The sequence below is a fragment of the Pholis gunnellus genome (genome assembly GCF_910591455.1).
Source record: "Pholis gunnellus genome assembly, chromosome: 19".
Classification (NCBI taxonomy): Eukaryota; Metazoa; Chordata; class Actinopteri; order Perciformes; family Pholidae; genus Pholis; species Pholis gunnellus.
The window spans coordinates 17302191-17318067 of NC_136546.1; positions in this window are offsets into that span (position 1 = coordinate 17302191).

The following is a 15877-nucleotide window of genomic DNA, read 5'->3' on the forward strand; positions in this document are numbered from 1 at the left end:
AGAAGGCGGCAGAATATAGACACTGCTGACTTTTTTGAAGAGGAAATCGCATTTCCCTGCTTACAAATACATGGAATCAGACCTTTCTCTGTGTATCTTTATCTTCATTTTCTCGCACCAGATGCCAATCACCGACACTTGTTTTTCACTCTAGCCCGGCCTCAAGTCACACCTTGGCATTTCTTTATCCGCTTGGTGCTGAACTGTAGAAAAACAAGGACTTTGGCAACATTTAGTTCCGTCTGCTTACCCCCCCCCCCTGTAGCTGCCTATGTATCTATTAACACTGTGCTCACGAGTCCAACCGACGGTAGGGTGGCAGAACAATGAATGCAGGAGGAATCAGCGGAGGTGTAGACAGCTGGACTGGAGGGCAGAGAGAAGTTCCAGCTCGGGAGCTGACATGAGAGGGAGAGGTGGAAGGAGAGCAGAGAGGAGGAAGAGAGGAGGGAGAGGAGGGACAGGCAGAGAAACACACAAAGGTCCGATTAGTGAGGCCCGACTCGAATATTCAGTCGGCGGTCCGCCTGTGGAACAGAAGCCACTTTACTTTCTGCCATGAAACAAAGTGCCTTCAGATTACAAACCGAATCGTGAGCCTGGGTGTTAATCAACATCGAACACATCTCTGTTCATGTTTCCTCTGATGGGCTATTTTCTACATGTTTCTTTTGCCCCACAAGTGCTGATGGGAGATGGCATGCTTGTTCAGAGGGAGCATGGGGGTTGTGCTCCACCCGGATTTAACTCCTGATGGTACAGTTGCCTGTGTGTTTGTGTGTGTGCAAGTGTGTGTGTGTGTGTGTGTGTGTGTGTGTGTGTGTGTGTGCATGCGCCTAAGCCTTTGCCTATGCCTACGCGTAGTTCAATGTGAGGGCAGCTGACCAGGCAGTGCTGGCAGACCAGGTTTGGAAACAATTTGGATGAAAACAGCGGCAACAGTGACAGTGAGGCTCTGGATCTATTTTTTTTTTTTTTCTTTTTGCAGAAAGACGAGATCATACAGGAGGATGAAGACACTTCATCGAATGAATACCCCACTCTCTCTTCCCATAATTCTCCTTCCCCGGCGGGCGAGCATTTTTTAAACAAAAGAACAACTGCTGAATCAAACATTGCGTTGTACAGGGAGAAGAGCAGGAACTTTGGGACTGCAGGCTCTTCATTAGGGTGATATGCCTCGCCCCTGTCCTCCACCATTTATATGGAACAATATGAGAATAAAAGATAATAATGACCATAATAATAGTCATGATATTTTATTACTCTAGCGAGAATGTTTCTCTGCTTTTACACAAACTGTGAAGATTGACTGTGGAAGATCTACCTGAGACCATAACCTTAACCAGCGGGGTTTTTGAAAAATGTATTGTAAAAAAGAGAAAATAAGAAAATGAAAAATTCCGTTCATCGTTGGTTATGACAAATGTTTTGAGGACTTGTGTCTTGTTTCTTATTTTTTTCCGTTGAAGATGAATTAACTTCCTTTCTCTTCTTGTTGTCTCCCTTTGCATTGCTTAAGTATCAAAGCTGATGGAAGCATAAGAAGTAAACCAATTTGGTAACTGTATAACTTGTAAATGTTAAAGAAGCTCTATTCAAAGGTTTATGATAAATGTTTTATGTTGGAGTACAGGAAGCACAACATACAGTTTAAGGTCTCAACATATAAAATCCATTTTATATTTCTCACATGCGTGACCTACTCCCACAGGATTTCCAACCCAAGTCCACATTTAACAGCAAACTGATCCTTTTTTTTACTCATATTTATCGTGCAACCAGAACACTAAAGGACAGAAAGGGAACCCAGTCAAGAGTATAAAGGAAATCTTGGTGACTGCGGACTGGGTTAAGGTTCAGTTTGGTGTTGTGGTTGCTCAGCATATGTAGCCTCTTCGGTGGAAGCCTGGGCTGGTCTGAGTGGGTCATGTACATGTGTGAGCATAAAGCTGTGTACAAAAGATGCGATAAAGAACTGACACATGTAAAGAAGCTAAAAAAAAAAACAGAGCAGAATGATGAGCATTTCAGGGCATCCTTATAATACCATCATAGTCTAAATGATATTATTACAGAGACATTATCACAGCTATTTTCTGCTATTCCTTTTTTTTTTTAATTTAGTTTCTTATTTTATTTTTATTTCCATAAAGCCCAGATCATAATGAATGTAAATGGAGTTCTGGGGGGAGTTCTTTTCTAACAGTCTTACTAGATGTAATGTTTTAACTAAAACATATGTTTTTTGTGTGCTTTTGATGATGAGAACTTTCAGACTTTCATAGGTTGTTTTGGACACATCGAGAACATGAGGTTCGTCTGACTTTGACGCAGACTTTGACACGATTTCCAAAAATACAAGCTCAGATAAAATATCCATTAGCTCGTTGCCGTATCCACATGTGGTATAGCGAGTAATGAAAAGTGCCAAAGTGCCCTGTGCACTCGTCACTGTTGCTAAGTATGGATACGAGTTCCTTTAGATATTTTGGTAACTGTTCCTTTTACTGCCACCCTGAGCACCTGTACAAGTCTCATGTAACAGCAGCTACACCTTAGTACAGTACGTGAGCGATTCAAAGTTACAGCTGGATTTAAATGAAAGAACGCATTTGGTGTTGGTTCAATTTTTTCAATGAGCTTTTTCCCTTTCTTGCTGAAAGCTGGTTAGCTTAGCTTAGCACAAAGACTGTAAACAAGGGGGAGCTGTCTCCGAAGGCAACACACAGCAAATAAGCAGACTGCTCCAAAACTTGAGCTTCTAAATTACAGCCTGAGTTTGCAAAAATTCCTTCTGTATATTTGCCATACTTTGAAATTAGTTTTGTGTTTGTTGGAATTATATCAGCATGAGCCTTTCAAAAACAGACCTTGAATGGGAAACCAGATTTGTATCCTGCTTTTGTGTTGTATATTATTAAATTCTGGGCACATTCATCTGCAAAACTTCCATCTGTGTGAAGGAAATATTGTCAAATTTTCCCATAACTGCTAAAATTGGACAGCAAAAGGAACCATTGTTTGTTTCCGCGGTACTACAGCTCTCGCCACATCCTTCATTTTCATTTCTGTGCGATTCACGCACCCTGTGTGAGCCTCTGCCCTTTGTGTGTACGTGAGTTGTGAGTCTGGTGAGTAGCTTACACTCAGCTCTGCTCTTTATATTATTAATAAAAGTCCTCTAAGCTACTTCAAAGTACAATAGAAGGGGATTAACAGTATTTGAATATGTAAACAGCGCCGTGTTTACTGACTTTATTTTCGAACGATGAGAGGCGTCTGTAAGTTGCGGTAGGCGTGCTCATAAACTAACGAGGGGAAATGGGTTTGAGGTCATTTTAGTTCCTGATTAGTTTGGGGTGCTGGAGCTGAATGTGTCCATGTGCGCCAAGAGTTTCATCAAGTCATTTTGTGTGTGTTGTTTTTCCCACCGGCACACACAGTATTAGATGTGTCTCACACCAGACACTTACGTTTGACACTTTGTGCGAGAGTTTTTGCAGCGGTGATGATAGTGCCATGAATTTTAATAGACGGTTACAAACATAAAGTGACTATCTTTTTCTTCTCTTTTCTTCTCGGTAGACCGCTCCAGGAATCTATTAAGTCCAGTACTTCAAAACTCTTTTATGATAATATAAAATCTAACAGTCTCTATTTATTGTATCAATCTGATTGTCCGGTAATGACTACTGCATTCTCAAGTAGAGCACGGCATTAGTGCAGACAAAAGCATTGAAGTTTGCCACTTTTTGTTTGCTGCCCCGCCACCACCACCACCACCACCACCCCAAACCTCTACCTTGTGTGCTATATTTTCTGCTGTTGTTGATTATACAACGTGTTAACTTCCACGTCTTTATTAAGAGCGGATTCATTTACCCAGCAGTCCATGCTGCTGCTCAGAGTCGTTCAGAGCTCGTTCAAACAGAAGAGCCTTTTCCATCGAGTAGAACTGTATCACTGTTTGCTATAAAGTTTATTTAGAGTTTAGATAAAACCTTTGGAAAGAACAACGCGAAAATGTACCATAACATTCAGTCAAGACAAGTAAAGCTCAAATACTAAAGCTTGCAGTTTTGACAAATACTAACACTATACATGAGGTGTTTGGGGCAGTTGCATTGGTTTGCGTTACATAGTACTGGTCACAGTATACACTTGCCTTTTCCTTTGTAACACCGCTAAAAGCATCAATCGTTATTGCATGGGAAAAGGCAATAATAATAAGAAAATGGCACGTTTGACTGAATGCCTCTGTGTAACATTAATGACACATGTTGGTCTTGAACTGAGAAGGACAAAGGAAACAAACAAGGTCTTGACTCAACGCTGTTGCATCCTTTTGTGCATTGACAAATACACAAAGGAATTATGCAGTTGTGGATGAATGTACCCGGTGCTTACATTAATACCATTCAAATGGAGGCACTGTAGCATTAAAGGATGTGGCCTGTCAGGGTTTGTGCAGGCTGTAGATTGAACATAATTGGTGCAACATGCAGCGTGCTGAGACTGTTTCCCAGGTTCTGTGGTGAATTTGATTAAACCCATCCATGTGAGTTGAACCGTGACCACTTGCTATGTGAGAAAATGTAATTTAAAACAAAGTATTGCCTTAATTCCTAGAAAGTGCATACTTTGTAATATTATAACCCACAAGTGGAAAAAGTTATTTCCGTTACGCTGCCGTAATGTAGTTTCTTGAAAGGTGTTTCAGCTGTAACTTTCACATTTTACAGCTATAATTACCTGGTAGAGTATTATTCTTACCATGTATTTAAATTTTTGATACCTAGTGCTTCAAGGGTCTCTGAAAGGAACAGTCCCAAGATATCTCATTGAGTGGAAATGTTCTAATTTTCTGTTCAACCTAAGAAGGGCTTTGTCACATTGTGCCATTCATCGCGCTATTTTAGCACCCTGAATAACCATTCAGTTCCACTAGCGTGATATACTTCCAACCAATTATCACTACACACACCCTGCTTTATTGATTCAGCAAAGAAAATTGGTGCCAACAGTGGGGGGGGGGGGGGGGGCTTTGTGGTTAGGCTCGACCAGAAACGTCAGAATTGGAAGTGGCATATTGAATTCGGCAGTCAGAAAAGTGTTCTTATGAGGGACTCAAATAGGAACAAAATGTCTGTCATATTAAAGCCGAAACATTACCACTGTGTTGAATGTGTTTTTCGAGAGTAAAATAGCCATCTTAATGCGGTGAGTTTCTTTCACTTTCACACAGTGGCTAGGCGGTAGTGAGGGACTTCTCGACAGGAGGCTGACTGCAGTCTCACTAAATAACTGGGAGAGGTAGACACATTTCAGAGATCTCATTTTACTCTGTCAGGGAAGGAGCTATATGTCGCTATTTGATGGCATGGCTGCTCAGTGTGACAACTTTACCAGTGGGGAAACTGCCACCTCTTGGTACTTTATTGTTTCCCGTGTTGGAGTGAATCTCGCTACTTCTCGATGGAATCACAGGCCAGGCGGGAGCAGCGTGACTGCTCGCACACAGACTCCATTTTTACTTGTCCAGTTATTTACCATCGGTGCGGCAGGATGACAAAATGAAGGGAAATCGCCCCTCCCCCCCCCCCCCCCCTCTCTTTCACATTTTAAAAGACTCCTAGAAATAATGAGAATTGATGCTGTAACATCAAGGTTGTTGAGAAAGCTGTGTTTCAGTGATGTTATTTATCTTGTTGTGTGCCGACACCCTGTAATGATGACCTGTCACTCTTCTCTGTTTTGTGCTCTATATTTATATATGATCAGGCTTTTTTTTCACTGTATTTCTTTGGATTTATCACCCATTTTTTGTGCCATACCTGCAACTAATGAAAAAATAAAGAAAAGGAATATTTTATGGGCTGCGTCAAATACATTTTTCATTGTACAGCATGAGACTAGAACATAGTAAAGTGCAATAGAATAGAACACAATGTTCCATATTATAAGCTTAGCGCTTTTCACACAAACCCTCTTGTTTCTGTGGCTTGCCTGTACTTGACACTTCTGTCCCCACAGTTTTTCAAAGGGAAAGCCAGGTTATTCCCACAGTGACCACCTGTCTCCCACTCAAAGGGCCGGAAACAAAAGAGTTTGTGTTGTGCAAATTGTTCTTTTGACAGTACTCCCCAGTTTGTGCTCCTTCTGAGGAGCTAGCGTGCTCGCTGTCCTCTCAGAGTTGAGAGCATGTGAGTGATTGTAGCAAGAAAAGGACATCTGAGGGAAAGACGGAGGAATAGCAATGCTGTGCGGAGGGGCTTGAAAGTCATCCAAAGGTTAGACAGCAGGGGCCTCCAGACTGAGGAAAGCTTATAGAGCAGAAGCTGCTGTTCACAGCCTGAAATGACTTTTCTTCCGCTTTGATGTGCTAAACATACAGGAAAGCCCTCAAACTTTTTATTATTATTTGAATAATCACAAGTTGAAAAATGTTATGTAAAAAAACGTGGAATTTTAAGGTTGCCTGTGGAGTTTCTGAACACCAATGCAACTTGTTTGATGCATTGATCCCATCTGTGTTCGTGCCACTGATCCACCGGTGGCCGTATCGTGTCAAGAAACCCACCAATGTGCCGACAAATGCGGTGAAGATGAAGATTGCGCGTTGGTAAGCATGGATGTAAACAATGCAGGTTTCAATCTTAGAGAGAAAAGAACGGAAACTTAAGAAACCTGAAGCTAAGCTAATGCTTCATGCAAAGCTAAACCCAATTTGCCATCTGGCGATCAAGAAAGGCCAATCTTAAATCTTGAAGGTAAGTCTATAGCTTCATATTTGCAGTACAGGATTGCGCGTCACCGGAGTCTTCCTCAAGCTGCTAGCTTGACAGCTGTGAGTACTAACAATAGTGTCGTGTTTACATTCATGAGCATCATTTTGGAGCTATTGTAGCTAGCTACTTTTGTTGGAAAATAATTGGCAACACTGGGCTGGATTTTTTTGGTATAGTTTATTTTTTTTAATCTTACGTACTGGTTTCTCCAATGTAACCCAAACTTTAACTATGAAGATATTCTACCAATTTCCAAAGGTTATTAAAAGACCAGGCTGCATTTTGCTGTTTATACAATACTGACAAATAAAGTAATGCATGTCAGGATGATCTCTTTACACTATTTTGGCTTTTGCACAGAACAAGGCCTTGCTGTAGGGGCTAATGGGCAATCTCATTCAGCCAGCTTTCCCCAGGGCCTAGCTGCGTCCATACCCCTGATAGGCAAGTTCTTTATACTGGGACCGGAGGAATCTGCCAGTTGTGTTGTTTTTCAGCACCGTACCCTGAGGGAACAACGGGAGAATGTTATTGTTTTATGCAGATTTTGTCATCAGTCTCTCTTTAGCCTCAGGGCTTTCCTAAGGCTGCCTACCAATTTAGAGAATGCTATGGCTGTGATGTGTGGGCGCACACGTGTGTGGCTGTGTGCAACATGCTCACGCGATAAAACATTTCATTGTCGCAACAATATTTTTTTCAGCGTCAATCTCTGACGAGCAATCAGAAACACAGGATTTTCTGCAGCGCTCACCTGTATCTTCTTGTTTTGTCCTGCATTGTCGAAGCGATGGTGTAAGCCTCTTTACAAATATCCAAGTGGTGATCTCATTTAGTTTGTGCAGATTCATGAAAACAAAATTACATCAACACCACATTACACAGACAATTACTGTGAAGGGAACGGTTGGTAACTGGAGCACATTTATTCAAAAAGGGTGTTGAGTACACAATCCACACGTTGTTCCTACACACAAGGTGCTAAAAGTAATCTTACAGTGCTTTAAAGGCTCCCTAAAGTTTGCTTGTGGCCTTTATGATCTTGTTTTATCCAGCGAGCCCTCTGTGAAGCGTAGCAAACCTCCTTTTTGTCCGGATAATAAGTCACTCCCATAAAAAATTCAGATTGTTTCTGCGGCTGATAACCCCTGGTCGCATTTGGCCTTTAAAATCCAAAGCACTTTCAATTACCTTGCTGCATGTCCCATTCGTCCACTCCCTTATCGTCCCCCTCCTTTGTTTCAGTCAGCCAGAGGTTGCCCTGTAGATCCGCATTAGAATGCGCACCTGGTACCTCAACCGCTGAACAATGCCGTTTTACATTACATTCTATTCCCTTTTCTCCTTGCCATGCACCGACACAGCACTTTGTTTACAGGGCCGCCACGGCTTTATCGGCGGATGAGAAAATGTCATGGAATGCTAATGGGCTGTTAATGCTCCCCATGTCCGTCAAACCATGTCTATTCAGGTATGCCAGCGTTGTCAAAGTCAGACAGGCGACCACGTATGTGACCGGTGCACTGTTGACAAATGATCAATTAAAAAATACTCCTTATTTATTAGCCATCAACACATGTTGTGCTTGAACTATTTTGTGTCCGCGGCGACGATTAAAGTAGAGTAGCCTTTAAGAACACATCAGCATTTTATTTTTTCTTCAATAACAGAACTAAGAGAGCCACGCAGCTGGGATTGTATTTACAATTGTATTGTAATTTTATTAGCTGGGACACTCTTTGTTGCCTCAGAGCATCTTTTTTTCAACTTAATAAGCAGAGTTATTGTTTTTAAATAGGATTCAAAAGTTTTCACACCAGATTAAAATAATCAGAAAACAACAAATCCAGTCAACAGTCTAAGTAGAAGCAATCCGCGAGGCAACACCTGCATCTCGAGTACAAAGATGTCAGCATCTACATTAACTTAGCAATTAGCATTTCTTCTATTATAAGCAGTGATTTGTCTCTCCACATGCATATGAGCACCTCTCACTCAACCCATGGCTTTGAGACATCTCCTTGTCCCTCTCATGGATGTTGCATAAATTAATCCCTCTCATGTGATGCCATCTGAGCCGTGTTGATGCAAAACTTCAGGCTGAATAATTTATCCGTCTGCCCTTCGGAAGCCAGCGCTCGCACCGGGTGCCACCGCGCATAACTAGGAGTTCTCATCACAGACCTGAGCCCGCTGGCGTGCGCTCAGACATCTGTGTCGTGTGATAAGAGCACACATCATGGGAGGAAGGCATCAGGTCTTTGTTTTAATTGTGGCCGCTAGATACATATACAAAGGGGAGCCTGAACAGCAAGAGTGGTCACCTCTTCCACACGTGCACTGCGCCGTTGCTGCACTTCTGCTTCACCTCTAAGGGGATTACTTCTGCTGTACTGCAGTATTGAGTTCTGCATTGCTGATGCAGGACAGATCCAGAGCGCTTTCACAAAGCGCACACCGCCTCATTGTTTTATCCTTGCAGGTAATTAAACAATGGATGAAGAGATTCTGAACATCTGCTGATATTCTGCCTAATTCAATTATGATGACAACGAGTGTCACCCTGTATCACAACTCTTATATTTCTGTATTGTGATACTGTCTCATCTATAAGATGGATTATCTCTACATGTAGTTCCCTCGTGGGTAGAGCAAGACCCGCTTCTGAGGGACATAGTGTTTCTCAGAGTTGGTGAACACTTTACTTTAGATGAGTCAAAAAAAAAAAATCTTTTCAGTCACATTTATTGTTGATAATTAATTGTAAATGCAAATGAGACGTCTAATTCGAACGTCTGCCAGTAAATATTCCCCTCAGCGTTCTCTTTGTCATGTGCATATGCTCTCAATGTATAGTTTCTTTGCTCAGCGATTAAGCAATAATTTGGTAAGGAATGAGGATAAAGACGACCGCTCCTCATCCATCCACATCACGATCACAATATCTTTCTCTGGATCACTTCTCAAAGAGCTAATTGACAAAAAGTGATTTCATGTGCTTTGTTTACTAGTAGGCTATGAGCATAATGCTCATGAGCTGGCTAGATAATGATTACTGCTCCTGTGCATATCAATCAGGTCATTCATTTGCTCAGTATGAATTGTGTGTTTATCCGAGCAGCTACTCGGGGTTGTGAGGCTTTTCATTACTGTTAAAGATGCTGATACAGATCAAAAGAGCGTAAATCTGCGCCAGTATGTCTTCCACGTCAGCGGGGAAGTAACCAAACCTTAAACTCGCCGGATTCACTCACTCCACTGCCACCCCAGACATTGAGTTTACATTATGAGTAAGGTTGCACGCAAGGTTGTTCATCATGTGAGCGGGGCGAGCCCCACCCAGGCCATTATCCGCCCACCAGATGAGCTGTTCGCTCTCTTGTTCTCTGATGGAGTGCGGAGTGTGCAGAGCAGTCATCAGATCTGTTTTGCATCACCTCACTGGACAGAATGGGCGTGATGACACGGGTGACCTTTGGATCATCTATCAGCGCTGACGTCTCTCTCGTGGAATAAAAAATATTACATTAGCACAAGTGACCTTTTCTCATCACCACATCCTGATTACACGACGCCACGAGGATCCACACCCACTGCTCCCTTATCGCACTGCGCTTGTGAGCGGTCACGCCATTTAATATCAGCCCAAGAATTATGATTCAGAGTGGCTTCAAATGCCCCGCTTGAAGCATCGCATCAAGTGGCCTCACATTTGATTTGGCCCAAAATGTGGGGATTGCTTTTCTTTGAAGGAGCTGTATTTCTTTCTTAAATTCTTAAAATTTGATATAGCAGTAAACAACTATTTGCTATGTAAAGATATAGTTGAGTAATGTCTACCTGAGCAGAGAATGAAGTCGCTCTCCCTCTGTGTTGTTATCTAGGCATATCCTTGCTTTGTTGACTTATCCAGGCCGGCCGCATGTGCTTTCAGTGCATGTTAGTGCATGCGAGTGTGCTAGCTCAAGGCCGCCGCTCTGCACTGCTCTCATACGACGGTTATAGCTGATAACGTCGTCCCAATCGACAGCAGCACCCAGCCCCCCCTCATTCGCTCTCAGGTTAGCTCTGCCAGCAATTTCCCCATAGTTTGCACTCTAAACGCTGTTAGCACCGTCAGCTATGAGCTCGCTGTCGACCTGTTGAGAGCCGTTGAGAGACAATCCAAATGCTCCCGATTTCTGATCTCGCACCTTTTAACTGTGTTTGAGAGAGGCCGGTCGTACACTGTGGAGGTACAGAGGGGAATGGCTCATATCGCATTTCAATGAAGTCACATGCCCTTTAAACGAAAGTAGGTCAATCAACACGACACGGAGCCTGGAAATCACTTTCAATTTACACTCCTTGAGTCAGCATGAAAACAAGTGAAGCTATGACACAAAGTGATGAAAGTGACATGATTGCACATCAAATCAACCTGACTGTGTCAAATGTTTCACCTGATGACAACCAAACTAGGGGATAGAAGAGTTAGTATTGTGTAATCATTAATGAGTGCAAACAGGAGGAGTGCTAGTTGTGCAGTTGAATCACTGTATCCATGGAGGTCTTACAAAGCGTCAAATTTAAACCTGCAACTATCAAGGCCACTTAGGAGCAGTGACAAACTATAAATATGACATTAACATATTATCACCTTAGAATTTAAGCAACTTTGTTAGCAAACTTTGTCTTTGATGAGAAGTGAATCAAAAACAGAAAAGTTGCAGGCCAGAAGACCCGAACAAGGAACTGAAATATGCTGCAGTGGGATGCTACATTTCTGTAGGTACATCACAAGCAACTCCTTTCACATTACACATAGGCATTTAATCCATTGTTAATACAGGAATATTGATTAAAGCTGCTTTAAAAAAATGCAATCTTACGCTCAATAAGATAGATATACCCACATGTTTTTTTTCTCCAAGAAATCTAAAAAGCCTGTTAAAATGTCTGAAGTATATAACTGCTGAAAGTGGGCAAGTATCCGAAACTCCAATCCATAATTTCCATCTCCTCTTTTCATCGGTGCCCACCCACTTGGTGGTTTTGATATCACACAAGTGTCCTTTGAAGAACAGGACACGGGCACAGAGTACCTCTCAGCATGAAGATGACAAGTTAGACCAAGCTATTACCTCTTTTTTTATTTATAGACAGACAGAAAGGTGGATGGATGGATGGATAGATAGATAGATAGATAGATAGATAGATAGATAGATAGATAGATGAAAATCCTCCATCCATCAGAAACAACATCCCTTTCTAGTGTTCGCATATTTCACCGGGTGGCTGAGCCCTCATCTGTATGTGAGTTGACTGGAAATCATTTGAAAAATGTAAGTCTGACAAGTTCTTCTGATCCCTGGTTCCACTTAACAGGTTGTGGTTCTTCGATTCCTCGACAAAATCCGCCCCACAGCATCGTAAAACTAGTTTTCACCCTGACAAAAGCCTGACAGCTCAGGAAATTCAATTGGTTTTATTTTGTTTGTTTCTGTCATGGTTGCAGTGGAACTGTGCTGGAATGCTAACTCTGTGGCATGTGCTTTATGTGAAATGATATTTATCAAGCTAGTCAAATGGATTTGCGATCTGCCTTCAAAAGCAGGGATTGTGTCACGCCGCGTGACATGGCATTCGTTGTGTTTTGTTTTGTTTTGGCCAGAAAGGCAGGACTTAGTTCACTGCAGCTGCAGCAGTTATATTTTGTCATGTCGTGTGGAGAACAAAGCAACCTGTGCCAGCTTTTCTCCCAGAGGACTAAACCTTCTGCTGGGTAAAGAAAATCAACAAGGAAGACAGTGTCGCAGAATCCAAGCCCGTAGACCAAATTTCTTCAGTGGATTCAACTTGACAATATTTTTGTGAAGCCCAAGTTGTCGTATAATATCAGTACTTATTTGTAGACATGCTAGAGGTGTGGCTCTATGATACATCTTGCCTGTCCGTTGGTTGGTTTGTCCACCACCTTGGATGGATGAATGTGAGGTTTTGTACGTTGATGGTCCCCAGAGGATGATGTCTACTGATTTTTCCTCTAGTGCCACTAAGAGGTTAACAGTTTAGTTTTTTTTACTTATCCTGTGAAATATCTCAACATCTACTCGGTGGATTTGACACCAAATGTTGTACAGACATTCATGGCATGCACCCCAGACAATGTATCCCACTGATGTTCCCCTACTTTGATGATGCACCTGTCTGACTCACCGGATGTAGGCTGTGGGTATAAGCCTGCCATCGGCCGCCAATTGCAGCCATCATTCCACGCCCCTTCCGCTATCTATATTGCAAGACGATTGTGTTTGGTTTGAAGAACTATAAAGAAGCCAAAGCGGGGGGGTTTCCGCAATTGCAGAATGATTATGTGTGACCTTTCTTTAGCACTGACAACAGTTCTGCAGCGATCTTGTCTCGCTCTACGAGACTGAAATATCTCAGCAACTATTGGATGTATTGTCATGAAAGCTTATCTCCGTCAGAATGCTATATAATGACTTATTGTGTAGCGCCATCATCAATCATTTTTAGTTTGCCCAATACTTATTTTTACTTTTAATTACCTACAAACTGCCATTACCAGTTGCAGCTGTACTTTAGTGACAGTTGACAAATGTTAGCATGCTGATGCAATAAGGTTTGTACATTGTATTGTGCATGATTAGGCTTGACAAATATCCATGGGTTTAAGTGGCACATGAGTGCCCTCTCATCAGCATGTTAGCATTGTCATTGTAAGCATGTTAGCATGTTAGCATGCTGAGCTTAGCATTTAGCTTTGTCACCTCTGTGCACAAGTACAGCCTCACAGAGCCGCTAACATCGCAGCAAACTCTTCCCTAATCACCTCTCTGTGTTGTTCTTGTTCTTATATCAGTTACTTTTACAAGTTATTAGTCCCCTTTAACTTTGTGTTTACTGCAAACTTTGCTGTTATTCATTTTCCTAATATTGACAGTCTGTGGAGTGCAGTCAAGTGTGAAATTTTAATTGTGTGCTGAGATCCATCTCCATGTCCCAGGGGTAAGAGGTGGAGATGTAGATCTGGTTCAGTGAGGTTTTCACTGCCTCGAGCTCGTATTGATCAGTTAAGAACTGTAAATAGTGGGGCATGTGGACAGACACTGCAACCCCTTGCTCCGCTGCTTAAGCACACACATACGTTTTTGAAGGATAAAGTCTTTTTCTTTTTCTTCCTCAACTGACAGTGCTCCAATAAAGTTAGATTATTGAAAATCACGGTTCACTAAGGGGGAAACCATGGATCATTTGAAACCAAGAATGGAGTAAGTCGGACAAAAGGGGTGAGGGAAAAAAAAGTGTGTGGGCGGAAGGCAGTGTACCGTAGCTGGCTTTCTGACTTAAGAGAAAACTATTCTTCGAATAAAGGAATTAATCCTTGTATTGTACTGGAAATTCCTCCCGAATGAGCCGCACTAAACCAAATTCAGGGCAAGTAGTCTGGTCTGAGAGATTTGTGTCGACATTAGTGTGCGCTCCAGAATTTACAAAGACACAGAAAAGCACTTGAAATACCATTTTGCTCTCAGGAACTTAGGATGGATTTGTATTTCCGTGCTGCAGAGGGGGCTGGGCAATCACACAACAGCAACGAAGCAGCCTGAGTGTAACAAAGAGGAACAGTGATACTCTGGCTGCACTGCTCTCCCTCCTCAGAGCTCTGGTGTAAACATGGAAAGCTATTTTTGGGGCTCCTTGGGTGCAGGTGTCCAATTATATTTCACACTCTTGTGAAGGTGCACTGAGAGGCTGCATGGGGATTAAGTGGCCCCAACTGACTCTACTGCCCCTCAGCGGGGCCAGGGGGCAGATAAAAAGTGAGGAAAGAAGAACATAAGAAATAATCAGAAAAGGAAAGAAAAGTCCGGCAAATTCTATCATCATCTTGCCGATTTCAGGTTCACAATCTCTCTCAGTCGAAGAAAAAGATCATTAACTGTTTTTCATCTCGCACAAGTGCCACAGGACCCACAGGGTGACTTTAAGCAGCAAGCTACTCTCCATCAGCTATAACCTTTAACCTCTGAGGCCAACCTCGACACTGTGTTTGTATTGTGAACACCTGAGCTTTTCTTACAGTTCAAAAGGTCATTGCTGAGACACTTTGCTGTCTCCTGGACAATAGGGGAAGTATTTGTGAGTGCTGCAGAGTCAGGTTTTGAGGAGTTGGAGGTACCGAGTGAGGGCCAGGTCAACTCTGCAGTGTGAGGTGAATTTTTAAGTGTTTGAAGCGAGCTCGCAGAGACCAGGAGGCTTGTTCCTTGGCTATTTGTTTACAGCTTGTACACATTTTCCAGTCCAGATGGTTTGGGATCCTTTGGGCTTTTTGTCAGTGGTGCTTCTTTAGTTATTTTTGTGTGTCTGTGTGTTGCTGAGAAGGAAATCGTCGGTGGGTGAAGAGAGGATTTCAGAGGTTTTGTTTCTGTAGGTGCTTAAACGTGCTCCACATTCTGGAAGAAGAGTTTTCTTAAAATCAATATGGGCATCTGCTAAAGTAAAGCTCTTGTTTCTGTGATTTTAGTCTTTTATTTGTTTATCTGCTGAGCACATTAACACAGAGGAAAATGGAGACTTATTTTTGTTTTTGTTTGTTCTCAATGCTGAATTCTGAGATGTCCTGAGGAGCACAAAATAATCTGAAGGAGCCAATCCTTGAGACAAATTGGCACATACGGAGCAATGCTGGGAGTATATCACCAAAATAAATGCTTCTCCAACACCAGCACAGTGACAGGCCCAATCCCAACTATGCTCTAAGGCTCCAGCAAAAGTGACAGGACTGGCAATCAAATACACCCCATCACCTGCACTGAATTTAAACAACATTGTCCATTTCGGAAGCCTAAAATGAAGCTTTTATCCAACATAAACAAATACAAACTGTGCAAGATGCAGGGGATTTTATTTATTTAAGAAAAAACACAGAAGTTAAATATTCTATATCTAAATATATTTACAATTTGAGTACCAAATACTTGCTTGTTCAGCTGGTAGAAGTGCAAAACTGCAGTATAACTAAATAATAAATGCTCTGAATACATCTCTGGAGTTCCATTGCATTCTGTTTACACCCGCAC